At 48.0% G+C, this 26,793-nt stretch overlaps 1 long non-coding RNA gene across 1 annotated transcript in view; it reads left to right on the forward strand.

Annotated features, from left to right (window-relative positions):
- LOC146857173 (uncharacterized) overlaps nucleotides 1-26,793 on the forward strand; it is a 519,441-nt gene that overhangs the window by 77,122 nt on the left and 415,526 nt on the right. The window contains exon 2 of the long non-coding RNA XR_014979543.1: nucleotides 3,584-3,676. This is a non-coding gene — a long non-coding RNA (uncharacterized LOC146857173). The remainder of the gene's footprint in view (nucleotides 1-3,583; nucleotides 3,677-26,793) is intronic.

Raw genomic sequence — 26,793 nt, forward strand, 5'->3', positions numbered from 1 at the left:
CCCCTTGTCCCGACTGGATGCAAGTGATTGACTTTCAGAGGTCAGTGGGTTTAACACCCCAGTAGTCTGTGAAGCAATGGTACCTACACTGCTGCAAAAAAAGGACCCAACGATTTGTAATACCAGGAACATTTGTAAGTTTATTCGTTGGACTGTGGCCAGTATTGCTGGTAAATTTGAGAATCCAGAATGGTTGGGGTTTGAGGTAATTTTTCTCCAAGAGAATTTACCAATTAAGAATAGTTACTTTTTACAGACACATACAAACTTTTTTTTACAATCATTAGAATCCAGAACTGGACAAGCAAAGAGATGGAAGCAGGCTGAATATTTTTCTCACTTGCATTAAAAGGGAGGTTTTAGGTGTTAGCAACTGGAGTCCCCATCATGCAGGCTTTATTAGTCTCTCCCGCTGGTCCACATAAGGTAGTAGTTGTAATTTTGTATAATGCTAAATCTTTTCCGCATGAGGGATGCAATTTACATATATTGGGTTCTTTTATTAAAAATATCATGGGCTTAAAAACTTCTATGGCATATATTATGGTGGGAGGGGACTTTAATGTTCACCTGTGTGTGGTCCTGAAGGAATTGGTGGTTATGAATGTTGGTTGCGCTTCTGTATCTGGAACACATCTAGAACACATTCATTAGGGCATTAGATGAAACACTTTGTTGAATGAGCTTAATTTAACTTTTACATTAGATGGAATGTTGCTGACTAGAAGGGATGTTAATCCTTCTTTTGTAGGAAGAGGTTGTGAATCATATATAGACTTTTTTTTTGTTTTGTCTCCACTTCACTTTTAATTTAAATTTCCAAATTTTGGATACCAATTGTCCCTTTCAGCAACCATAATCCAGTATGCGTCTATATCTGTTGGTCTGCACTGGCTAAAAGCCCTAGGGTCGGGTTCCAGGGTGGCGGTAAGGTTAGAAGCCATGGGAAGATACTTAAGTGGACCCAGATACTACCGGAGGCTTTTTCCAAATCCTTGTACTCCAGTTGCGAAAGGCAGCTAGATGTTTCTAGGTCCACTACAAGTAATGCTCAAGATATTTTAAGGGCCTTTTTTGAGATCTCTAAAGTAGTGTCTGGTTTGCTGGAGGCACCCAAGTCCCACAAGTGTACTAACCTTCCCAGGTGGTTTGGCACTGGATGCTCGAAAGCACTGAGGGAGCTTAAGAGTGTTTTAAGTGTTGAGCCATGGGATCTAGCCAAGGTAAAAAAATGTTGCTGTTTGTATGAAAAGGAACAGGCAAGCTGTAAAAAAAGACATAAAGGAGGAGGGTTGGCAGATCTAGTTGAGGCAAGTACCCTGAATAGCAGCTCATAATTCTGGAATATTATCAATGGCCCCTTCTTTCCTCCGATAGTGGTGCTTCCGTGGAGCCACACAACTGAAGATGCATGGGTGGCTCTCTTTAAGGATGCATACAGCATAGGCCAGTTTGAAAACCAGGACAGGGATTCTGTGATGATTGGGTCTGCTAAGTTGACCTTCTCCTGTGAGAAAGTTAAAAAGAGCATTATTGGTTTATCCATTAACAAAGCACCAACCTCGGATGGCATTCCGCCTGATATCTTCGTAAGTGATGTCTGGGTGCCTTTTCTAACTGCACTTATTAATGCAGTGGGGTTGGTAGGTCCCCCATAGTCTTGTGCTATGTCCATCATTTTACCAATTTTTAAAAAGGGTATCTCTGTCACCCATCCTGTTGTACGCCGGTCTCCCTACTCAATTCTGTAGTGAAGGTTGTAGGCCATATTTTACTGTAAAGACTGTTGGTGTGGTCTAAGGATAACAGTGTGTTGTCAGAATCTCAATATGGGATTCGTGCAGGACGGTCCACTGTAGGCAAGTGTTTGTACTTCTACTTGATTTTGGGGAAATACTTTTGCCCATTCTGGTTCCAAACACTTAGGTTTTATGGACCTTTCATTATGCGTTTGACTGTATAAACCAATCAAAACTGTGGCAAATCATGTTTCACTGGTGGTGGAGCTGGACATTTTCTGTGACCTTTATAGGGACACAGAGCCATCTATCTGTCAATTTCTCTAAAGACTTGCAGTGCTCCTGTAGTTTTAGTATTAAGAGAGGGGTGGGGAATGGTTGTATTTTGGCTGTTTTTGTTTTACTTATGCACTGACAGATTAGTGCAGGCCCTGATTGATGTGAAATCAGATTATCCGAAAGTGGGGTCACGTAGTCTACCAGTATTATATACGGATGTTGCAGTCCTCATGACTAACTAGGCTAGAGGCTTACAATCCCTGTTGACATCCTTTTTTAAGTTCATAGATTTGGACTTCTTGATTAATGAGAAGAAATCCTTTGGGATGGTAGTTTGTCCCCGATCCACTAAATCAACTAGTTTAAAATTAGGATCCAGTGTTCTTTCCAAGACCAGAGTATTCTCATATTTCAGATTACTATTCTGTTCAGCATTAAGTTGGCTTCCTTTGATTACCAGGAAAAGGCGGAGTTCACACTAGCAACTTCTGCAGTTTTTAGTTTTGCTAAAAGATTAGGCAGTAGACTCACTAGGGCCCCTATGCAGATTTACGGTGCAAAATATATTTCTGCAGTAATCTATGGGACTGAAATCGGGGGTTGTGCTAACCATATGGATCTGCATATAGTCGAAATAAAGTTTTTAAGGAGGCTTTTGGGTCTTCCTCAAAGTACCCCCTCCTTTTCGGTGCATGAGGATGCATTAGGAATTGGGCGTAGGTTTTATAACGGATTGTGGCCTTTCGCCCGCTTGTACTTTGGTTAAAGATCTGGTTCAAGCCAGGTCTCCAAGTAGAGAGATTCTGAAAGATATGTCCCTAGGTCGCTCATTTCATTTGCCCGTGGCTTAAGTATATCAGGGCCTCTTTCTAGGACTAAGGCAGTGGTGACCTTTGTATCGCTCCTGAGTGGCTCTCTAAGGCCCATTGTGCATGGGTTAAGGGACATTGTTTTAGGCAAAGGATCATGACTAGAGAAGGGATTGAACTCCATCTTGTTAGCCTATCCCCCTGGAAAGCACAGGGGGTAAACATTTTTACCCATTGGCTGTGAAAATAGGTCTCTGCAGGTGGATACACTGCACTTCACTGTTTTACAAATTATATGGAATGCCTGGAAAGTTTGTCATCCCTATTATGAACATTTTTTTCAAGTTATGCCTGCTCTTATGTACCTACAGCTGCTTTCTGCGGATATTATTTTCATTGTACTTAGCTTTATGACGTTTGCTGTAAGGCTGAGGAATAGCCAGGATTTAGGCTCTGAGTTTTAAGTTCTCTAGTAACTGTGATGTTGTACTGAATAACCACTGTTGCATGTTGATAAATGTACAAAGATTAGTGATTTGTTTTTTAATACTATGTTTTTTTATTTGTATTTATTGTGATCTTTTCGATTTTGTTTTGTTGTACTTATTTTGCTTTTATGGTTTGTACCCTCAACACTAATTAAAGCTACTTTAACTGACTTCTCAGTATTAGATGCACTGGTCTCTTCGTGACGTGATCTTGCATACATCTGACTTGCTCTGTGGAATTGACTTCTCACTTTGCTCTCTTCTACAGTGTGCCGACGAGGATGACTTGAAGGCAGCAAAGTGCATTTACGATTTCTCAGCCAGAAGCTGATGGAAATGAAGTGCCCCTGGATAAATAACGGTGAGTTTGAACTGTACCCCTTCCAGTCTTGGGACTTGCATCTCGCATCTACCTGAAATGAACACTCATGCGGATTGTTCTGAGCTAGTTTGTCTCTCAGGCACCTTATGTTTCACAGTGGTAACTGGGAGTACGCGGCTGTGCTTCACTGAGGGGTTATTACTGGGAATAAGCTGCTGCGCTTCATTGAGCGGTGGTAATTGTGACTATGATGCTGTGCTTCATTGAAGGGCCTTAACTGGGAATAGGCTGCTGTTCTTCAATGAGGTGTAGTAACTGGATGAACGCGGCTGTGCTTTAATGTGGTGTGGTAAACGGAGTACGCTGCTGTGCTTTGAAGGTTGGTAACTGGGAGTACCCTGCTGTGCTTAACTGAGCGGTGGTAATTGGGAGTAAACTGTTGTGCTTCATTGATGGGTGATAATGGAGTATGATGGATAGTACCTGGGAGTACTCTGCTGTGCTTCATTGCGGGTTTGTAACTGGAACTATGCTTCTATGCTTCCTTGAGTATTGCCTGGCAGTATGTTGCTGTGCTTCATTGAGGGGCTGTAACTGAGAGTACGCTGCTGTGCTTAATTTAGGGGTGCTCACTGGGAGTATGAGGGATGGTAACACTATGCTTCTGTGTTTCACTGGGTGGTGGTTACTGGGTGTATGTTGCTGTGCCTCATTGAAGGGTCGTAATTGGGGATACGCTGATGTACTTCAGAATGTTGTGGTAGCGGAATATGATGGGTGGTAACTGGGAGTATGCTGCTGTGCTTCTTTCAGGGGTGTTGCCGGACAGTACGTTGCTGTGTTTCATTGAGAGGTGGTGACTGGGAGTGCGCTGCTGTACTTAACTGAGGGATGCTAACTGTGACTACGCTGCTGTGCATTGAGGGGTGGTAAATGAGATTATGAGTGGTGGTAATGGACTTCATTGCTGTGCTTTTGTTAGCGGTCATAACGAAGTACGCTGCTGAGCTTCTGATGGATGGTAACTGTGTACGTAGCTGTACTTTTTAGAGGGGTGGCTAAGGAGCATGCTGCTGTGTTTCATTGAGGTGTGATAACTGGGAGTAAGTACACTGCTGTGCTTTATTGATGGGTGCTAACAGAGTATGAGGGCTGGTAACAGACTATGCTGCTGTGCTTCATTGAGGGGCAATAACTGGGAGTATGTTGCTGTGCTTCATTGAGGGGTTGTAACTTGTGTATGCTTTTGTAATTCATTAAGTTGTGGTAAGGGAATATGATGGGCGGTAACCGTGAGCACGCTGCTGTGCTTTGAGAGGTGGTTACGAATTTAACTGCTGTGCTTCATTGAGTAGTGGTAACAGGGAGAACGGTGCTGTGCTTCATTGCGGGGTGATAACTAAAAGTACGCTGACCTGCTTTAATGAAGTGTGATAACTGGGAGTAGGCCGTTGTGCTTTTACTGAGGGGTAAAAATGGAGTACGCTGCTGTACTTTGAGTGTTGATAACTGGGAGTTCCCTGCTGTTCTTATCTCAGGGATGGTAACTGGGAGTACACTGTGCTTCATTGAGGGGCGGTAACTGGGAGTACGCTGCTGTACTTAACTGAGGGATGCGCACTGTGACTACACTGCTGTGCTTTGAAGGGCAGTGAATAGGATTGAGGGGGCGGTAATGGACTTTGCTGCTGTGCTTTTTTTAATGTGATATCGAAGAATGCTGCTGAGCTTCACTGAGGAGTGGTAACAGAGTACACAGCTGTGCTTTCTTAATGGGTGGGGAGTTTGCTGCTGTGCTTCAGTGAGGAATGTTAACTAGAAAAACACTCCTGTGCTAAATTGAGGGGCGATGAATTGGATTATGAATGGTGATAATGGACTTCGCTGTTGTGCCTTTTTGAGCAGTGATAACAAAGTATGTTGCAGAGCTTTACGTTGTAACAGTAGGCTGCTGTGCTTAATTGAGGGGTGATAACTGGGAGTATGAGGGGTTGTAATTGAGTCATCTGCTGTACTTCAGTGCCGGCTTGGAACTGGGAGTACACTGCTTTTCTTCATTTAGAGGTGGTAGCTCGAAGTACTATGCTGTGCTAGATTGGGAGGTTGTAATGTAGTACGCCGTTGTGCTTTGAGGGGTGGTAACGAAGTACGCTTCTGTGCTTTATTGAGAGGTTTTTACTGAGCACTCTTCTGTGCTTCATTTAGGGTTGTACCTAGGAGTTTGCTGCTGTGCTTCATTGAAGGGTCTTAACTGGGAGTATCAGGGAAGGTAACAGACTATGCTGCTGTGCTTCATTGAGGGGCAGTAACTGTGAGTACATTGCTGTGCTTCATTGAGGGGGTGTAACTTGTATATGCTGTTATACTTCATTATGTTGTGGTAAGGGAATATGATGGGGGTAACTGGGAGTGCGCTGCTGTGCTTAACTGATGGCTGTTAACTGGGAGTACGCTGCTGTGCTTCATTTAAGGGTATTACCTGTAGGATTATTGTGCTGTTACATGAAGTGTATTAACTGTACGCAGGCTGCGGTGCTTTAAGGAGGTGTGGTAACTGGGAGTACCCCACTGTGCTTCACTGAGGGCTAATAACAGATCATGCTGCTGTGCTTTATTGAGGGTTGGTAACTGGGAGTACCCTGCTGTGCTTAACTGAGGTGCGGTAACTGAGAGCACTATATTGTGCTTCATTGATGGGTGGTAATGGAGTAGGATGGATGGTAACGGAGTATGCTGCTGTACTTCATTGAGGGGTGGTAACTGGCAGTACGCTGCTCTGCGTTGAGAGGTGGTAACTGGGAGTGTGCTGCTGTACTTAACTGATGGATGCGAACTGTGACTACCCTGCTGTGCTTTGAGGGGTAGTGAATGGGATTATGAGGGGGGGGGATGGACTTCTTTGAGCAGTGATAACGAAGTACGCTGCTGAGCTTCATTGAGTGGAATTATCTGAGTACGCAGCTGTGCTTCCTTGATGGGTGGTAACCGGGAGTACTCTGCTGTGCTTCATTGGGAGATTGTAACAGAGGACGCCGTTGTGCTTTATTAAGGTGAGGTAACTGGAAGTACGCCTCTGTGTTTTGAGAGGTTGTTACTGGATATGCTGCTGTGCTTCCTTGAGGGGTGGTACCAGAGAGTATGCTACTGTGTTTCATTGAATGGTCTTAACTGGGAGTACAATGCTGTTTTTCATTGAGGTGTAGTAACTGAACGTATGCTGCTGTACTTTAATGAGGTGCGGTAACTGGGAGTACGCTGCTTTGCTTCATTAAGGGGTGGTAACTGGGATTACAATGCAGGGCTTTCTTGAGGGGTGTTGCCGGGCAGTACGTTGCTGAGTTTCATTGAGGGGCGGTAACGGGGAGTACACTGCTGTTCTTAACTGAGTGATGCTAACTGTGACGCCGATGCTATACTTTGAGGGGTGGTGAATGGGATTATGAGGAGTGGTAATGGACTTCACTGCTGTGCTTTTTTGTACAGTGATAATGAAGTATGCTGCTGAGCTTCACTGAGGGGTAATAGACTAAGCTGCTGTGCTTTCTTGATGGGTGGTAACGAAAAGTACTTTGCTGTGCTTTATTGTGAAGTTGTTACTGAATGCACTGTTGTGCTTTATTGATGGGTGGTAACTTGGAGTACCCTGCTGTACTTCATTGAGGGGCAGTATCTGGGAGTACGCCGCTGTGCTTCATTGAGAGGTGGTCACTGGGAGTGCGCTGTTGTGCTTAACTGAGGAATGCTATCTGTTACTATGCTGCTATGCTATGAGGGGTGGTGAATGGGATTCTGAGGGGTGGCAATGGACTTCACTGCTATGCTTTTTTTGAGCGGTGATAACGAAGTTTGCTGCTGAGCTTCACTGGTGACTGTTGGTAACCAAGTACGCTGCTGTGCTTTCTTGATGAGTGGTAACTGGGAGTGCGGTGCTGTGCTTAGTTGAGGGGTGGTAACTGGGAGTACTCTGCTGTGCTTCATTGAGAGATTATAACAGAATATGCTGTTGTGCTTTGAGGGGTGGTAATTGAAAGTATGCCGCTGTGCTTTGAGAGGTTGTTACTGGGTACTCAGCTGTGCTTCATTGAGGGGTTGGTACCTGGGAGTATGCTGCTTTGCTCCATTGAAGGGTCGTAGCTGGGAGTAAGCTGCTGTATTTAACTGACGGGTGGTAACTAAGAGTACGATGTTGTACTTCATTATGTTGTGGTAATGAAATATGATGGGTGGTAATGGATTTTGCTGCTGTGCTTACTTGATGGATAATAACTGGAAGTATGCTGCTGTGCTTTTATGAGCTGTGGCTATAAAGTACTCTGCTCTGCTTCATTGAGCATGGAACTGAGAACAGTGCTGTGCTTCATTGAAGCGTGGTACCTGGGAGTATGCTGCTGTGCTTCATTGAAGGGTCTTAACTGGGAGTATGGTGCTGCTCAATGAAGTGTGGTAACTGGAATTACGCTGCGGTGCTTTAATGAGGTGGGGTAATTGGGAGTACGCTGCTGTGCTTTATTGGGGGTTGCTAACTTGGAGTACCCTGCTGTTCTTAACTGAGGGGTAGTAATTGGGAGTAAGTTGTACTTTATTATGTTGTAGTAACGGAATATGATGGGTTGGAACTGGTAGTGCGCTGTTGTGCTTAGTGCGCTGTTGTGCTTAATTGAGGAGTTGTAACTAAGTTTGCAGCTGTTGCTCAGTTAGGAATGTAAACTAGGAATACGCTGCTGTGCTTCATTTAGGAGTGGGAACTGGGAGAATGCGGCTGTTCTTTTTTGAGGGGTTGCGAAGGAGTACGTTGCTGTGCTTCATTGAGGGGTTGTAACTTGGGTACGCTGTTGTACTTCTTTAAGTTGTTTTAAGGGAATATGATCGATGGTAACTGGTATTGTGCTGCTGTGCATAATTGATGGTTGGTAACCGGGAGTACGCTGCTGTGGTTTGAGCGGTGGCCATGGAGTACACGCCTGTGCTTCATTGAGGAGTGGTAACTGGGAGAACGGTGCTGTTCTTCATTGAGGGGTGGTAACTGGGAGTATGCTGCTGTGCTTCATTGAGAGTTAACTGGGAGTGAGGAGTGGTAAGGCACTACACTGCTGTGCTTCACTGAAGTGTGGTAACAGTAGGCTGCTGCATTTCACTAAGGGGTGGTAACTAGTAGTACGCTGTTGTGCTTATTTGAGTGGTGTTAACTGGGAAAATGAAGGCTGGTAACAGACTATGCTGCTGTGGTTTAGTGGATGATGGTAACTGGAAGTACATTGATGTGCTTTATTAAGCCACTGTAATTGGGGTATGCTGTTGTACTTCATTATGTTGTGTTAATGGAATATGATGGGTGGTAACTGGGCGTATGTTGCTGTGCTTCCGTGAGGGGCGGTGCCAAGCAGTACGTTGCTGTACTTCAGTGATGGGCAGTAACCGAGTACGCTGCTGTGCTTCATTGATATTTGTTAACTGGGAGTGCACTGCTGTACTTAACTGAGGAATGCTCTCTGTTACTATACTGCTGTGCTTGGAGTGGTGGTGGATGGGATTATGAGTGGTGGTAATGGGCTTCGCTGCTGTGCTTTTTTGAGCAGTGATGACTAAGTATGCTGCTGAGGTTCACTGATGGGTGGTAACGGGGAGTGCGCTCCTGTGCTTCATTGAGTGGTGGTAACAGGGAGCACTCTGCTGACCTTCATTGAGAGATTGTAACCGAGTATGCTGTTGTGCTTTATTTAGGTGTGGTAACTGGAAGTATTCCACTCTGCTTTATTGAGAGGTTTTTATTGAGTACGCTGCTGTTCTTCAGTGAGGTGTGGTAACTAAAAGTGCACTTCTGTGTTCTTTAATGAAGTGTGGTAATTACAAGTATGCCACAGTGCTTTATCGAGGGGTGGTAACTGGGAGTATGCCGTTGTGGTATATTGATGGGTGGAAACTGGAAGTATGCTGCTGTGCTTCCTTGAAGGGTCTTAACTGGGGGTACGCTACTGTTCTTCACTGAGGTGTAGCAACTGGACAAACTCTGCTGTGCTTTAATGAGGTGTGGTAACGGAGTACGCTGTTTTGCTACATAGAAGGGTGGTATGGAGTATGATGGAAAGTAACTGGGGACGCGCGGCCAGTGGATCGGGCGAGAGCCGAGCGGGGGAACGAACTGCAACCCCCGGGCTCCTCTGCTCTCCACAGCCTCATCTCCTTGTGCCTGAAGGTGCTTAAATTCAGTACCTACCTCCTGCAGCGTGGGACGCGTTTTGGCTGCGCCCAGGCCAACAGCGGGCCTATCCTTGCCCATTACTGACCAGAGGAGACCGGGCTGGCCTTCCCCTTTAACATCGCCAATTAAACCTCACCAGAAGTAGCTCCTTATTTAGAGCTTTCCAGTATTTTTGCTGCAGCAGTGCCGCTTATGCAGGTGTGAAGGAGTATTGGTGTACCAGTATCGTGTTGACTAAGGGTGGCGATAGGAGCCACATATTCTATAAAAGGTCTGGAGAGGCCAGGCTGGGCCTCATCCATCTTTCACCTGAGTGAGTAAGTGTGAATTTTTATTTCTCTACTATTTTATTATATTATCCGCTGTGCTACACTGTGCTAAGGTGGCAACTTTAGTTACATCATAGGTAAATGGAAAGCTGGGGACCTTATCAAGCCTGAGACTAATGCCAATAAACCCCGGAAGCCAGGACATACAAAATCTGTAGCTGCTCTGCACTCTAATACCAGCACACTGGCTGACATAGACTCATTAAGTGAGGAGGTAGAGTCCCTTCTAAAATCAAACTCTAACAAAGGGAAGGGCAACCCCTCAAGGGTCCCTGATATGTTAAAAAACTCAAACTGTTATTGCTCATACATCAAGTCCTGTTATTCTAGACCACCATTGTGAGACACCTAAGCCCACAGAGGACATAGTCCTTGCTTTGCCCAAATTGAAGGAAACATCATCTATGGAGCCATCTACCCCATCTCATGCACATTATTACCTGAAATCATTATTGTCTCCCCTACAATCCCCCAATGATATCGGAGGGTCACACGTGGTACAGGAGCAATCTGGGAACAATTGTCTGTCAAACTGACAATGGGTTACACAGGGGTGCCCGAGGAGGTAGTGACTCTACTAACATTAAATTCTAAATTGGACCATCTTAGTAGTCTGTCTCCTTATTGGACCAGGTTTCATCATTACAACTAAATGTATATGTTTATATGTTTCAAGAGACCTGGGACATTGAAAAAGTCTTTCTTGATGTGTTTACCACCTTAAAGTGGAAGCCAAACCCACTGAGCACCATGGGAGGGCAATTGGGGTCTTTTGATCCTAATTAAGAACAATGTATTAAGCTCATGCACATTATTGCAATTAAAATATCCAGATCTAAAGGGGATTAATGTTAGTTTTTCCTCAGGGTTGGATTTGGTACTTCTAAACATTTATGTAAGATCGACTATGACCTGTACTGAATCCCACATCTTATTCATTCTTGAATTTTCTGATTCCTTACACCCAAATACTAAAATAGTATTGACTGGACATTTGAATACATCCTATGAACCCTCCTCTAACATCAGTGAGGTCATGGAAGAGGAAGACTAACAATGGGGTATCCCAACTAACTGGGAACCCCCAAACTAACTTTGTGGCCGCTGGACTTAAACTAGCTTCATTAATAGTTGCTAGAGGGATGAGGGCATACAATGGATGCACCAACTCTCACCCTGATCGAGCCCCAGTTTTAGAAGAGATAATCATGAGTGTCATTTTGTTATCCTAGACATGAGAATGTGTCCGCTTCTGGCTGATATGAAAGGGGATAGGCGCCTTGACAGTGATCCCATCTCCCTGATTACAACATTGATTGGAGCTTTACTTGCCAGAGAATCAAATACATGCCATACCCATATTAGTGAACTGTTGTTGATTTGTCTCATGGCCTAGAGTTTTGTCAAATCCGAATTTGTTGTCCCAGACATATTGACTTTAGGCTAAGTTACTGTCAAAATATGTAGGGGCACATGAATCAGAAATTCCTATTTTGGGCATACACAACCTACTATATAAAGAGTTACAATGAATTTTATAAAGATGTGGCTTATAAGAAGTCAGCCATGGGCAAAGACATCAAATGGTATGATCTCACTTGCAGGCAGGCCAAAAGTTCTTTAAGATCTGCTGTGATAGGAATTTAATAGTCCAAGCTAGGCACATTTATAAAGCCTTGTTAAATCTTGCAAAAAGGAACTGGAATAACACGTCTGCAGTTAAAACAAATCATAATAACATTTTCTGGCTTACTGTGGCTCAAAATGGCACAGATAATGAGAAGAGCCACAAACATCGTATACCAGCTGATAAATGGGTATTTCACTTTTCTAATCTCTATGAAGCAAAGGCTTCAAATACCTTAGGTTCCCTGTTGCGACCTGACGATTATCACAGGCATAGTTTGTCACAACGCTATAGAAGCTCATGTCCCAGCAATTACTTTTAGCCTAGAGGATATTGCTATCTCCTCATTAAAATCTGGTAAGGCGCCATGTAGTGCTAGAGGCACTCTTGTGGTCTGACACCCCGTGATGACCTTTGCCTACCATCATTTTAATTGACTTTGGTGTGTTATTTTATCCTAGCCTGAATGTACGACATCCTGCATATGCCTTGTTTCTTTTCTAGTAGTTTTGAAGTGGGAGCTGTCACGGAGTAGAACAGCTTGCCAAGAACAGAATGTGCATGAGAGAGAGGTGTGGAATGTACTTTTTGGTCTCAAAGTGCAGTGTTATGAGCAATGGTGCACAAATGTGCATTATGTAGTACATTGGCAATGCTTATTAAGCTCTTACTATTGGCTTTGACATGGCCTTATGTCATCCTGAATTCTGACTCTGCCTTGCTTGAACTTTTTTTTTTAATTGATTTTCAAAAAGTAAACCATGACAATACAATACATACCCCTCTACAAAAAGCACATTAAACACATATCAAAAAAGAAGACGAAAACTCAATTACATCAATGTTACCAAATCTCCTACAATTGAACGACTTGTATTGAAAGAAAAATTTAAACCATAAAATAAAAATCAATAATAAAAAGAAATAACAAACATCTGCTCACTCAACTTAATCTTGAGTTACAGAGTCGTATCGGAATAATGTCGCATCACCTAGTCTGTATGTTAGCCACGTCTCCTGTTCCCTTGGCATTACTCCCCAAACCCTTTGAATGTATCCCGGTACTCCGCATCAGTCACCCTGTTCAAGAGAAAGGCACGCAGCAGTTCCCAGATACCTCTTGGTCTCGACATTGTTGGTAATTCTTCTGCATATACTTCCATATTCTCTTTGCAGTAAACCAGGTCTTTTAACCACTGTTCTACATTCGGACTGTACCATCCACCCAGACAACTGTCACTCTACGCACAGCTATCATTAAGGCCATTTGTACAAATCTCCTAGTCGCACCCCTGAGGTGTGGCACACAACAAAGCAGACAAACAAGCGGGGTGCACCGAAGCTCCACCGCCGTCATAATCACCAAGTTCTTCACCACCCCTTCCCAGAACTCATACACCTTTCGGCATCCCCAAGCTAAATGTAAAAAATCGGCACTCCCCTGACCACAGCGCACACATCAAGCGGATTCACGCAGCCCAAAACTATGCAAACGCGTAGGCGTGTAATATACCTGATGTATATATTTAAAATATATATTGCGCAAATTACCATTCATACTGAGTACCCCTGTCAATTTGCATATACGCCTCCAATCCTTTTCTGTAATTGGCTCGAAAAGACAAGCATTCCATCTCTCCCAACTTCTATCTGATTCAGTCATACATTTTTCTTTAATTAGCTTGTACAGTCTGGAAATCTATTTTTTGTTGGTGGGAGTAGTGAGAGCAAATTGTAGTGATAAAAGTGTGGGAGGTTCAAGAGGGTAAGTAGTATAATGTAGTTTAGCCGCGTGTCGCAATCTATGTATCGCAAACCTGAATAGTAACATCTGATTACTAATGTATTGGAGATCGTCCTATGTAATAAATGATCCATCCGGATATATGTCCTGCATCCGTTGAAAACCTGCCTCGCGGAGTAAGCACATTGACGGTGCTTCGTGGGCCTCTCGCCCGGTGACTAATCATACTGTGTAGCGGAACTGGAGAAACATCTCCTTCTTCCACCTCAACATGCGGAGTGTATGCATGTGGTCTTAGCCAATAATACACGTAGCCTGCGCACTCAAGTAGTAAATGTAAAAGTCCAGTGCTTCGAACCCCGCCCCCCTGTCATGCCCACTAGTGAGAGTCAACTATTTTACATGGGCATGTTTGCCGCCCCAAACTAGCCGTAGCAGCACCTGCCGAACATTATGGAAAAACTCCTTCGTGAGCACCACCGGGATGTTAACAAACAGATATAAAAACCGAGGCAACACCACCATTTTTATCAAAGCAATACGATCCGCCAGCGACAACGGCAGTGAAATCCACACATCTACCTGCTGTTCCAGTTTAGTATACGCCCTCCCATAATTTTCACGTATCACCATGTTTGGATCTCTATGAACCCACACCCCGAGGTATTTAACCGGATCCGTAGACCACACCAGTGGGAACTCTGCGTCAGGTTGCAAGTTGGACTCTGTCAGTGGAATAATAGATTTGTCCCAGTTGACAGAGAGACCCGATAGGCGACTGAATCTGATATACTCACGGAGTAATTGCACCAAGTAGCGGGAAGGCTCGCAAATGAAAAGTTCCATGTCATCCGCGTATAGCGAGATAGCTACTGGCCGTTAGTTAAAATTAAGCGCCGTCTCTCTATGCCGTTGCCGAATAACACACGCCAATGGCTCCAATATGATTGCACAGAGCAGTGGGGATAACGGACACCCCTGACGTGTGCCCCTGCCTATGTTGAAAGGTCCGGAAGTCAATCCTCTAACTCGCACCCTAGCCGATGGTTCCGCATAAAGTACCGCTATCCATTGCATAAATAAGGGTGGGAATCCCATCTGCCGCAGAACAAAAAACATATATTTCCATTCCACCGAATCAAACGCTTTCGCAGTGTCCAGCAGTACAGCCGCAGCTGACATACTCGGCTCAAGTATGTGGAACATGGAAAATAAAGTCCGGAGATTATGCGATGTGGATCTTTCGGGTATAAAGCCCGATTGATCAGGCAACACCAGACACGACATCAGGGGTGGCAGCCTAGTCGCCAAGATTTTGGCCAATATCTTTGCATCTATATTGATCAACGACAGAGGGCGGTAAGAGTCACACCTGTCCGGGGGTTTGTCTTTTTTGAGCAGAGTACTTATCACCGCTTGTCGCAGTGTCGGAGGTAATTTTCCGGCCTCGTGCGCCTCAGCATACATCTCAAGTAAAGAAGGTGCAATTAAATCTGTATATCTCTTAAAAAATTCCGCCGTGAGGCCATCTGGCCCAGGTGCCTTACCATTAGGCAACGCCAAGATTGCTACGTTAATATCCTGCTCGTCTATAGGCATGCAGAGATATTCCCTGTGTGCGTCCGAAAGCCAGGCGCACGCCACATCTTCCAGATAGTCCTCCATCTCGGCCTCCATCGCACCTCCCTTGGAGGTATATAACTATGCGTAAAAACCTCTGAATTGTTCTGTGATGGCCAGCGGGTGGTAATGCTCCCCCCGTCATTGTCTGTTATCATAGCTATACGCGCCTGCTCCAGTCGATCTTTGATCTTGTTCGCCAATATGCGCCCCGGCCTGCCTCCCTCCCCATATCGTCGCGCCGTGTGCCTGCGTGATAGGTACTTTAATTCAGTTTCAGCCAATGTCTCATAGTCTTTGAGTAGCGCATTTATGTGGGCCAGTGTGTCTGCCGCATGTGACGTGGCATAGTCGCGTTCTAACTCACACAGGGCGTTCTCTGTGTTTTGTAATTGTGTCCTTATGTCTCGCAGTATACCTGCAGCGGTGCTAATACACACTCCACTAATCGTGACCTTGAAAGCCTCCCACAGTGTTGAGGCCTCGTCAACTGTGCCCTTATTTATTTGAAAGTATTGTTCAATGGCATCCCTCACCATTTTATCATATATCGGGTCTAGTAGTGCCTCAGAGCGCAATCTCCTTGTGAATGGACGATGTAAAGCTGATGGGATCTCCAGGTCTAACTGTACGGGGTTGTGATCTGACTATGTGCGTGGTAGATGTGCTACCTCCCGCACCCAGTTCATGGCCTCACCTCCAACCAACCAGTAGTGCAATCTTGACCAGCTACCGTGTGAGGGCATCGCGTGTGTACCTTCTCTTACTAGGGGGTTCCTTGCTCGCCACTCATCACTCAGGCCAAACTCTTCAATGGCGCAGGCGATATTCCTGGCTACCTTGGGGGTTCGGTGGGTCAGTGGGTTAGACTTATCCAAGTCTGGGTTTAAATATGTATTCAGGTCACCCCCCCCATAGTAAAGTGGCCTCAGACCAGCCTCTCAGTGCACCATACATCAGAGAAAAACATACCGGGTCATCCACAATGGGACCGTACATGTTGATTATAGTAACCAACGAGCCCCCAAGCTTCCCTTGTACCATCGCGCACCTGCCCTCCTCATCCACATACGTACGGGCTGGTTGAAACTCTATACCTCTTTTAACCAAAATCATTGTGCCCCTTGCATAGGATGAAAATGAAGCAGCCAGTTTAAAGCACGCCCATCTCCCTGCAATACCCCGTTCAGTGTATTTAGTCAAGTGCGTCTCTTGTAGTAGGGCTATGTGTACTGAATGCCGATTCAGATAGGCCAGTACTTGTCTTACTTTTTTAGGTGAATTGAGGCCTCTCACATTCCAGGTCAACATACGAAATGTGTCGCCCATTGCCGTCTCTAGCAACATCTACCCAGCCCAGTAATACCTCGAGCGACTGTGGAGGGACGCAGGCAACATCACACCCAGGTGTACCATCACATTTTGCACGTGCTCCAATCGACTTCAGTGCAACATGTATAACAATAAGAAAAAAAATACAACACCAATAGACATACCCCTTACCTCCCCCCTCCTGTAGGAGAGTAGGGTCTGCTTCCTATGGTCACCCCCACTTTTTGCTTTTGCTTCACTGGTTTTCAACTTAGATGTGGCTGTGGGCCTGCTAATCAGACCCACAGCCCAGCTGTTCTCTCTCTAAATTCATACTATGTACTTTAGGTACATAACCCAATTGGTAAGGATCACCTTATGGGGCCCTGTACAGTGTAACTTAGGTACCCAGGGCATAGATGTACCCTAGGCCTACCAGGGGCTGCAGCATGTATTATGCCACCCCTGGCTGGCCTCCCATCATGACACAAATGGCTGATCACTCAGCTGGGGCAAGGTCGTGTAATCACTCCTTGCTTAGGTATAGTATTCCTATACCTACCTTACATATAGACACATGGGTAACCTGTAAGCCACTCCTATGGCAGGCCTTAACAATCCTGGAGGCAGAGTGCTTGGTAACATGTGAGATGGTGCTCTAGCATGAGCTGAGCCTGTCTGCAGCTTTCGGAACCATGTCCTTATAGCTGTTCTATGATATTGCCTACCATATACTCTTAAAGTGCCTTATAATCCTCGCGGTTATGGTAACTATGGTTTGGCTTTATCAAAACATGTCGTGTAAGGTGTCTAACACTTTGGAATACTACCCCCCACACCATTTCTGGCGGTGAGGATAGTATTGCCCCCTTCTAGAGGGGGAAGACATGTTAAAATCCTACTTACCCGGTTAAAGTTAACCAGAGCCCCAGCATCACAAAATGGATGCTGCTGCCACGGACACAGGTCTGACCTCCTGCTGCTGGGAGTCCTTCCAGCGAGGGAGGCTTGGACAATAGGTTTCCTGCCTTGGGAGGTGCTTGCGCCACCCCAGACAGGACTTAGGGTATTGGGGCAGGGAGGGAGGAAAGAAACAAGACACTGCCTGGGGCACACAAGGTGTCCCATGCATAGCCCGGTTCAAACCGGTGCTGGGGGCACTCCAGCCCCAGCCCTGGCACGAAACTGGACAAAGAGAAGGGGGTGTAACCACCCCCCTCCCTGGTCCCACCCATAGGAGGGACCTAGCAGGTAACCCAGCCCCCCAGATTAGTATAAGAGTGGGAGCTGAGTCCCTAGGACTTTGGATTATCCTGAACTGAAACTAGACACAAAACTCTGGACCTTCGACATTAGACGACAAGAAGACTGAAGAATCTCCCTTGTGGCCAAGGAGTGGCCACCCTGTGCAAACAGGCACCAACAAGCAACCTGCCGTTTGCTTTGCCCAAGTTCTACGAGGAACTGACGGGAGAGCCCGACCAGCGCCTTGACTCACAGACTTCTCCGACCCTGATCCACATCCACCGCCGAGCTGAGATCCGTGGAGGCGACGGGAGACGTGGGACCGGCTACCTGGGGAAATTGGCGAGTAGCTTTCAGCGCAGCTTCTGAGTCATCCTCGAAGTTGTGCTCTGGGGATTGATGAGCCCCAACCCCGAGCACCATCTTCACCGAAGATCAGCCCTCCACCCTCCACGAGTTCTGTGTGGGGCCCTTTTGCATTTTCCTGCTCGACGCGTCTGTCCGGTTGCTGGCCCGTTGGCTAGTCGCCTCAGTGACGACGAACGCTTAACTTTTCACCGCTCGTTTGGCTCCTCCAGACTGGCCCTTGCTTCCCTGTGAAAGAGAAGAACCTCAGACCTTCCTGGTCTGCACCTGAAGCGAATTTCCATTTCCGCGTGGGTTGCCTTTGCCAAGGCTTGTTGACTCCAATCGGGACGTCGACTCCGTCATCAGCAAGATACTTCGTGGGACAGCTCGTACCCTGGTTCTGGTTGTCCTCAACACCTCCTGGTCCACGCAGCTGCAGAGACAAGCTTCAAGACATCACCTGTGTTCTGCACGGCATCGCCTGGTTCCTTCCTGGTTCCACACGGTCACTGGCTAGTGACCCAGACTTTGTTCCCTTTGCTTGCAGGTGTTCTTCCTTCAAGATCCATCCTTGGGTCCACCGGACATCTTCCTCCTGGCCGCCTGCCAGCATCTGTTCTTCAGGCATCCATAGGATCCAGCGAAGACACCAGGCACATCTTCACACCTATGCACCCGTCTCCTGTGGGTGAGGTAAAGCGAGTACTCCGGTGCTCCAGTGGATATTGACTATCCAAGTGTCTAAGTCTTTAGTTGCTTCCTCCTAGTTACTTCGGAAGTGTCCTTATTCTCCCTATTTCTAACTACTACATTCCCATTGACTTTAATGTAACCCGCGTGTGTGTTTCCACACTGCATACACCTCCCGTGAGCCTCCCACTTCCTAACTATTGGTAGGGTAGTGTAGCCCCAGCGATGCCCTAGGCCTACTCCCTGTTCGTGACGTGGTACTTATACCACTTTCTTAGTATATGGTTTGCGTGGCCCCTGGGCCTGACTGTATTTTCCTGTGTAACTTAACGTATGCTACTTAAGAAATTGTTTGTACTTAGACCTCTGAACTCATAAAGAGTGCTGAGGGTATATGTTAGAATAAATACATTCTAATTTTATATATACCTGGTGTGGTGTCCTTTCATTTGTTATTCAAGGGATTGTAATGGTATAACAGCAGGCTTCACATGCCATACAGAGTTTAGCCTAAGACTGCTCTTGTCCATACTACCACTAGGATAGCTGGTCTATAAGGTTGACTTTACAACCATCACCATAAGGGTTGTTTTGACTGATACAGGGTGTACACTAGAACTAGTGACATCATATATCAGGCCAACTTCTCACACCTCCCGCTCCAACCTTCCAATTAGGTCGAGATCGAAAACCGCCCCCCACCCACACATACCCCCCAATGAACCATACAACTCAACATTTGGGGAATACCCACTAGGGGAAGAGGATCGGCAACGATTATTCACACCGAGGTGTGGGTGCCATATTGATACTATGGAATTCTCATATGCACAGTAACAACGGTAACAAAAAGCAGTTTGTGACCCGTGGTTAAGTATCTGCCAGTACAAGATACTTAGAATCCCATGAAACAGTTAACACATGTATAGGGAAATATCTCCCGCCCCCTACAAACTTGACTCGTAGGAAAAGACCAATATAGAGTCGTGACTATCGCTACGAGGATTCAAAAGGAAGAGAGAGAAAAAATAATCAAAAACATGGAGCCTGTCCATGTATATCCAATAAAAGACATTATTATCAGATTCAGTCCGCTTCCTCCAATCCCGGTGTCGTTGCTGTGTTCTCCGTCCGCCCTTCTGAGGTCTAGATTTACAAATGTGCTTTGCAAATTTCAGGGCCGACTTTGAGTCAGTAAAGAAGTGTGCTTGTCCTTCATGCATTATTTTCAGTTTAGCCGGGTATAACATAGCATAGGGCATTGAGGCGGCTTGCAATCATTTTTTCGCTGGTATAAACTCTCTCCTAGCTGCCTGCACCACTGGGGTGTAGTCCGGGGAAAAATGACCGTGTATCTCCCTTATACGTAACTGGTGCCCTAGCCCTAGCCTCCCGCAGTATAGCGTCCCTATCACCATAGTTCAGGAGGCGTGCGATGATCGGGTGAGGTGGCGCACCCGGCTGAGGGCTTGGACCCTGAGAGCTGTGCGCTCTCTCCACTACCATCACTGTAGACAACACTGAACCAAACAGGGCTCGTAACATCCCGTCTATGAAGTTCTCCCTCTTGGAAATAGCGGTGGACTCCGGCAGGCCAATAATGCGAAGGTTGTTGCGCCTGGAGCGCGCTTCCAAGTCGTCCTTCTTTGCCCGTATAATTTCCAAAACCTTCTCCATCTGCAAGATCTAAGTCCTATTCTCGGCTTGTGAATCTTGCGTATCAGACAGTCTATTTTCCAAAACATCGAGCCTGTTTTCATGTTTATCCACCCTCTTCTTGACTATGTCGAGTCTGGTCTCCAGCGCATCTATTTTGCTATCAATCAATTTCATGTCGGCACGCAGTTCCAATAGGATAGTTCTAGTGTCATCCTCCACGTCATCTTAATGTCCCTGAAGTATCTTTTGATCCGACCTGATCGCCCATTGTTTCAGTGGCACGCGTGCTGCGCTTGTTCACAAAGTGCAGCTTGGTCTGCTTAGGGTCAGACTTTCCCATACTGGAGAAGATTTCAGCAGTGTACTGCACGCAGTCCAGCTTTGCTGCTCAGCACGCACTCAATCTCAGCAGACCCTCCAACGCAAGGCCCACTCGGCGTGCACCAATTCGGCTGTCCAAGAAGCGTCACATCCAGGGGGAGATGTCCTGCATCAGGGCACATAAAGTACTATACGCTGTCCACACTGCGCCCCGCGTGCCAACCAGGAATCGAAGCGTCGCAATCAACCAGAGCGAACACCAGCACAGAACCAGGCGTTCAGCCACAGCTGCAATCAGGGCAAGGTCCAACACAGTGTGGTGCTGTCAGGCACACGCGAGCCCAATCTTCTTTACCACATGGCGCACACAACTCAGTCCAGTAACTGAGCCCGCGGGAGACTTACAGGCGCATTGGACCTTTGCAGAGACACAGGGCGGTGACCTACCACTCAGCAGCCCAGGGACCCCCGTAACGCCCTGCGCCCACTGGCCCGCTCAAACAGGCCAACTGGAGCACTGGGACGTCTCGGCGAGTACTCCCCACCGCAAAGCTCTAGGCCCACGCACCCACAGTCCTGGGAGTGCCGCGGTTCTGCACCTCAGCATGCCGGACAGGCCCGGCCCGCCAGCTACCACAGCGCAGAGGTACTGGGACTACCAGACAAGGCCGCTCAGCCCACGTCCCACACCCCACTTACTGTGCCTCCAGTCCGTCACCAATGTCACCTGGCTCCTCAATGGGCCCGTCGGCAGTGTCTGGGCGAGTACTTCAGCGGCCTCTGTGCACCGTAGTAGTCCGTCTCAATCCTCCCTTTCTGCCCCGGATACCGGAGCTGCAAGGCTGCCGATCCCCGCTCTGTTCAGTCTTCAAGCTCAGCGAACCTGACTGTTCTCCCCCTCGGGTGCCAGCCGTGCCCGCCCGCATCCAATGCCGCATGCATCAAATCTGACGCTCGGGGGCCCGTTCGTCTTTTCTTAGCCAGTCCCGTGCTCCACTCCTCCATGGTTGCCGGCACATCAATTTGCCGCGTACTTCCTGATCGCCACAGTCCCAGTGGATAAACCGCCAAGCAAGCGGGTCCGCTATCCTCAGTTCCTCCTCTCCTCTGCAGAATGCAGTCCCCTGCCGCGGCAGCGAGTCACGTCGGGCCAGTCTCCACTTTCTCCGGGCATCCACTCGCGGCCCAGCAGCTCAGAGCGGAGCAGGCGCCATTTTCCCCACTGGCCGTGCCGATGCAGAGGTAGTTCTTTTAGACTATGCCATGTTGTCTGCAGGGACGAGATCTTCCCTACTCACGCACCCGGTCCATAAGGCCTGTCCCACACGGTCCGAGCAGTGCCCAGGCGATTGTTAAGGATGGTATGAAGCGGATAGGGTATCTGGCTGACGGAGCTCCCTCAAGAGGCAGCCATTCTGCCTCGCGCCGAAGCCACGCCCCCTTGCTTGAACTTTTCTGCGTGCTCAGACAGGCTTCCAAGTTGTTTGGGTTAATCACGTTAAAGGATTGTTTTGTGAGAGATGGTTTAATGTACCCTGGAAGGCTTTTGTAAGCTTCGTCAAGATAAAGGTTGGAACATGTGAGAATGTAGAGGGAATGTAGGAACTCATTCCTGTCATGGAAAGCTTTCCTGGAAGCTGGCTAATTCCAGTAAGTTTCCTTGACGCAGAGGGTAAGATTCTCGAACCTTCTAGTGTGTGTTTTGAGATTATAAAGCTGAAGGTTGTTGACTTAGAAACCAGGATTTTGGAATCCGAATAGGGATGGACGCGTCTACTTTGGAACAGCGGAACCCTGGTTGCTGAGGCTCCTTTTCCCGGCTGTTAAGTCTCCTGGTCCGGAGTGGGTTAAGATGCAGTGTTTGCACCAGGTGAAGTGTTGAGTTTTGATTATTGCCATTGTGATGTGTGGCCAGTGGCATTAATCATTTGAGGTGTTTTCTTTGTGATTTGTGAATGAGTCAGAGTGCACATCCAAAGTAATCGTTTGTATTTAGTGTATATATATCTTTTTGATTATTTATTGCAGGACGACCAGTGCTATTTGCTGTTTGTTTATTCATTAGTAGTATTCATGCATTTAACTGTTGCATTTACCAAGTGTTATTGCTTGCATATAAATATGTATCTCCATATCCATTTGAATGTTGTTCATTTGGCATCTGGGGTAGCCTTTCTGTTAGAGAGCATTGTATAAATAAAATCTCAAGCCTTATTCTAAAAAGAGTCTTTGCATTTTGTAAAGTAAAACCCTTTTTTAGGCATTGTTGTGTTTTATGTCTCCTGCTCTGCCGTGTTTGACCCACCGTGTGGGAGATTCTGTATTTGAAAGGCGGAGCAATACACGCCAGGACCGGATAAAATTCCTGGCGACTTATGTAAATCAGAACCTCAGATTTGGCCTGTTTATTTTAATCTACTCTCTAATACCATAGCTCGAGGGTGCGAGATACCGGACTCTTGGAGAGGAGCCAAGATTGTTACAATATATAAAAAGGTGACGAGGGATGTGGAGGCGGAAAGAAGGTGGGCAGCGTAACAGACTGCCCGATGTGAAAGGCAGTCACCACCTTAGGAACAAAGGAAGGACGAGTCCTGAGAACAACCTTGTCCGGATGGACAGAAAGGAAAGGAGGCTTAGAAGAGAGAGCCTGGAGCTCACTCACCCTTCTAGCAGAGCTGAAAGCAGTCTTAAGCGTCAACAGACGAAGGGGACAATTATGAAGTGGCTCAAAGGGAGCGCACATCAGAAACGTCAATACCAGATTCAAATCCCACTGAGGCATTACGAAAGGGACAGGAGGAAACATGTGAGTAATGCCCTTAAAGAAGCGAGAAACAACTGGGGATTTGAAAAGAGAAGGCTGATCAGGAACCCGTAAGAATGCAGAAATAGCAGAAAGATAACCTTTAAGGGTGCCCAGAGCAGAGCCCTGCTGGCCCATGGAAAGAAGAAAGAGGAGAACCTCAGAAAGAGGGGCGGAAAGGGGATCCACAGCCTTTGCTGTGCACCATGCCACAAATTTGTTCCACCTGCAGGCGTATACCGATTTTGTGGAGGGACGCCTGGCTGCCAGAATAACATTACAGACTTCAGGAGGAAAGTCAAATGGCATCAACTGCTGCCGCTCAATCTCCACGCATGGAGGTGGAGGCTGGACAGGTTCGGGTGGAGGACCGTCCCCTGCTGCTGCGACAGAAGGTCCTCCTGAAGAGGCAGTCGGATCGGGGGATCGATGGATAGACTGAGTAGCCCGGGATACCAGTACCTTCTTGCCCAATCCGGAGCCACCAAGATGACTTGGGCCCGGTCGCATCTGATCTTCTTCAGCACTCTGGGCAGAAGTGGTATAGGCGGGAAGGCGTACAACAGACCGCAGCTCCACTCGCGACGAAAGGCATCCCCGAGCGAGTGCCGCCTTGGAAACTCCAACGCACAGAACTGCTGACATTGCGCGTTCTGTTCGGTGGCGAATAGATCTAACCAAGGCTCTCCCCACTGCCGAAAGAGGCCTCGTGCTACGTCCGAGTTTAGATGCCATTCGTGATCCATCATGCACTGGCGGCTGAGTTCGTCTGCTGTGGCATTCAGAGAGCCCGCCAGGTGTTGAACCACCAGGGTGATGCTCTGATGTTCCTGCCATGTCTAGAGACGCAGAGCCTCCTGACAAAGGGTCCACGACCCCACCTCGCCCTGTTTGTTGCAATACCACATGGCGGTGGTGTTGTCCGTGAACACCTGCACTACACTTCCCCGGACAGAGGGAAGGACTGCCTTTAGTGTAAGTCGGATCGCCCTCAGCTCCAGAAGGTTGATATGGAGCAGAGACTCCGCCGGAGACCAGAGGCCTCTGAGCTCCGCCTCTCCCATGTGGCCCCCCCCATCCCAGGAGGGACGCATCCGTACATGCTCCGGCTGGGAAAGGGAGAGGGATCTGCCACTGACCCAATCGCAGTCTGTGAGCCACCACTGCTGCCCCAGTGTCCGGAGGAGGCCCGGACACTGCTCGCCCAGGCTCTTGCCGAGGGGCGGGATGCAGCACGGCATGCAATCCGATGTGGACTGCACACTACGGACTCGCTGGGCAGGGCAATGTCGACCACGGTGGGGCTTCGTCGCCACGCCTGGCTGCGGTCCACGAGTTTTTCTGGGGATGTCCAGAGCACCCTCATGGACATGCCCTTCAATGGCAGTCGCCTTTTTGGTGACAAAGCGGACAGTGCGCTGGAGCGTTTAAAGGACTCCAGAGCTACGGTCAAGTCCTTGGGCCTCTCGGCCACGTGCCCGCAAACTTCCTCTTTTCGTGGCAAACGAAGGGGCGCCTCCGCACATCCGCCTAGCCACAGGCCGCAGAACCAACCTCCACCTGGTCGCGGACGTGGATTCCGTCAAAGCGGTACAGGGGGACAATGTGCCGGTCCTTCCACATCTACCCCATCAGCATCCGCCTCAAAGCCCTCCTGGTCTGTGCTTTCAGGCCCATTCCACGCCAGTGGGAGGCAGAGTTCGCTATCACCTGCTCCACTGGCGTTCCATCACGTCGGACAGGTGGGTGCTGCAAATCATCCGAAGGGGCTACTCCCTCCCCTTCAAGGCGACCCCTCCAGCCATGCCACCGCAGTACCACCGCATGTCGGGGGATGTCTTGAAACTTCTACAGGAGGAAGTTACAGCCCTCTTGGCCAAGGGGGCCATCGAGCGCGTTCCTGGTTCAGAAGTAGGTCATGGTTGTTATTCCCACTACTTTCTGGTTCCCAAGAAGGGCAAAGGGGGCCTACGCCATATCTTGGACCTCAGGAGCGTCAACGCCTTCCTCCAGAAGGAGAAGTTCAAGATGTTCACCTTAGCTCAGGTTCTGGCTGCCCTAGACCCTGGAGACTGGATGGTAGCGTTGGACTTGCAGGACGATTATTTCCACATCCCTGTCCTGCCGGCCCACCGGCGTTACCTGCGGTTCACGGTGGGCCAAGAGCATTTTCAGTTTACCATGCTCCCCTTCGGCCTCACCAGTGCCCCTCGGGTGTTCACGAAAGTGATGGCGGTGGCCGCAGCTCATCTGCGCAGATTGGGGGTTCCAGTCTTCCCCCTATCTCGACGACTGGTTGTTGAAGGCAGGCTCGCCCCAGGCAGTCTTCTCCAACCTCCAGACTACGGCCGACCTCTTGCATTTGCTGGGGTTCTCCATCAATGTGCCAAAGTCGCATCTGAGTCCCTCCCAGAAGCTCCTCTTCATCGGAGCGGTTCTGGACTCGGCGCAGTTCCGGGCCTATCCTCTGGAACAGCGGGTCAGGGATATTCAGGCTCTGATTCACATCTTTCGGCCTCTATCCCGGGTTTCGGTCAGGTTGGTGCTGCGGCTTCTGGGTCTGATGGCCTCCTGCATCCTGTTGGTGCATCACGCCAGATGGCGAATGCGCGCTCTGCATTGGAAGCTGAAGTCTCAGTGGGCCCAGCATCGGGGCAACCTGTCCGACCATGTCTTGATCTCGAAAGGCACTGCAAGACAGTTGCAGTGGTGGCTCACAGACCGCGATTGGGTCAGCGGCAGATCCCTCTCCCTTCCCCAGCCGGAGCACGTAGTAGTGACGGATGCGTCCCTCCTGGGATGGGGGTGCCACATGGGAGAGGCAGAGATCAGAGGTTTCTGGGCTCCGGCGGAATCTCGGCTGCATATCAACCTTCTGGAGCTGAGGGCGGTCTGACTTACACTGAAAGCATTCCTTCCCTCTGTCCGGGGAAGTGTAGTGCAGGTGTTCACGGACAACACCACCGCCATGTGGTATTGCAACAAACAGGGTGGGGTGGGGACATGGACCCTTTGTCAGGAGGCTCTGCACCTCTGGACATGGCTGGAACATCAGGGCATCACACTGGTGGTTCAACATCTGGCGGGCTCTCTGAACGCCAGAGCAGACAAACTCAGCTGCCGGTGCATGATGGATCACGAATGGCGTCTAAACTCGGACATGACGCAAGGCCTCTTTCGGCAGTGGGGAGAGCCTTGGTTAGATCTATTCGCCACCGAAGAGAACGCGCAATGTCAACAGTTCTGCGCATTGTAGT

Source organism: Triturus cristatus, chromosome 3_2 (genome assembly GCF_964204655.1).
Source record: "Triturus cristatus chromosome 3_2, aTriCri1.1, whole genome shotgun sequence".
NCBI classification, from domain to species: Eukaryota; Metazoa; Chordata; class Amphibia; order Caudata; family Salamandridae; genus Triturus; species Triturus cristatus.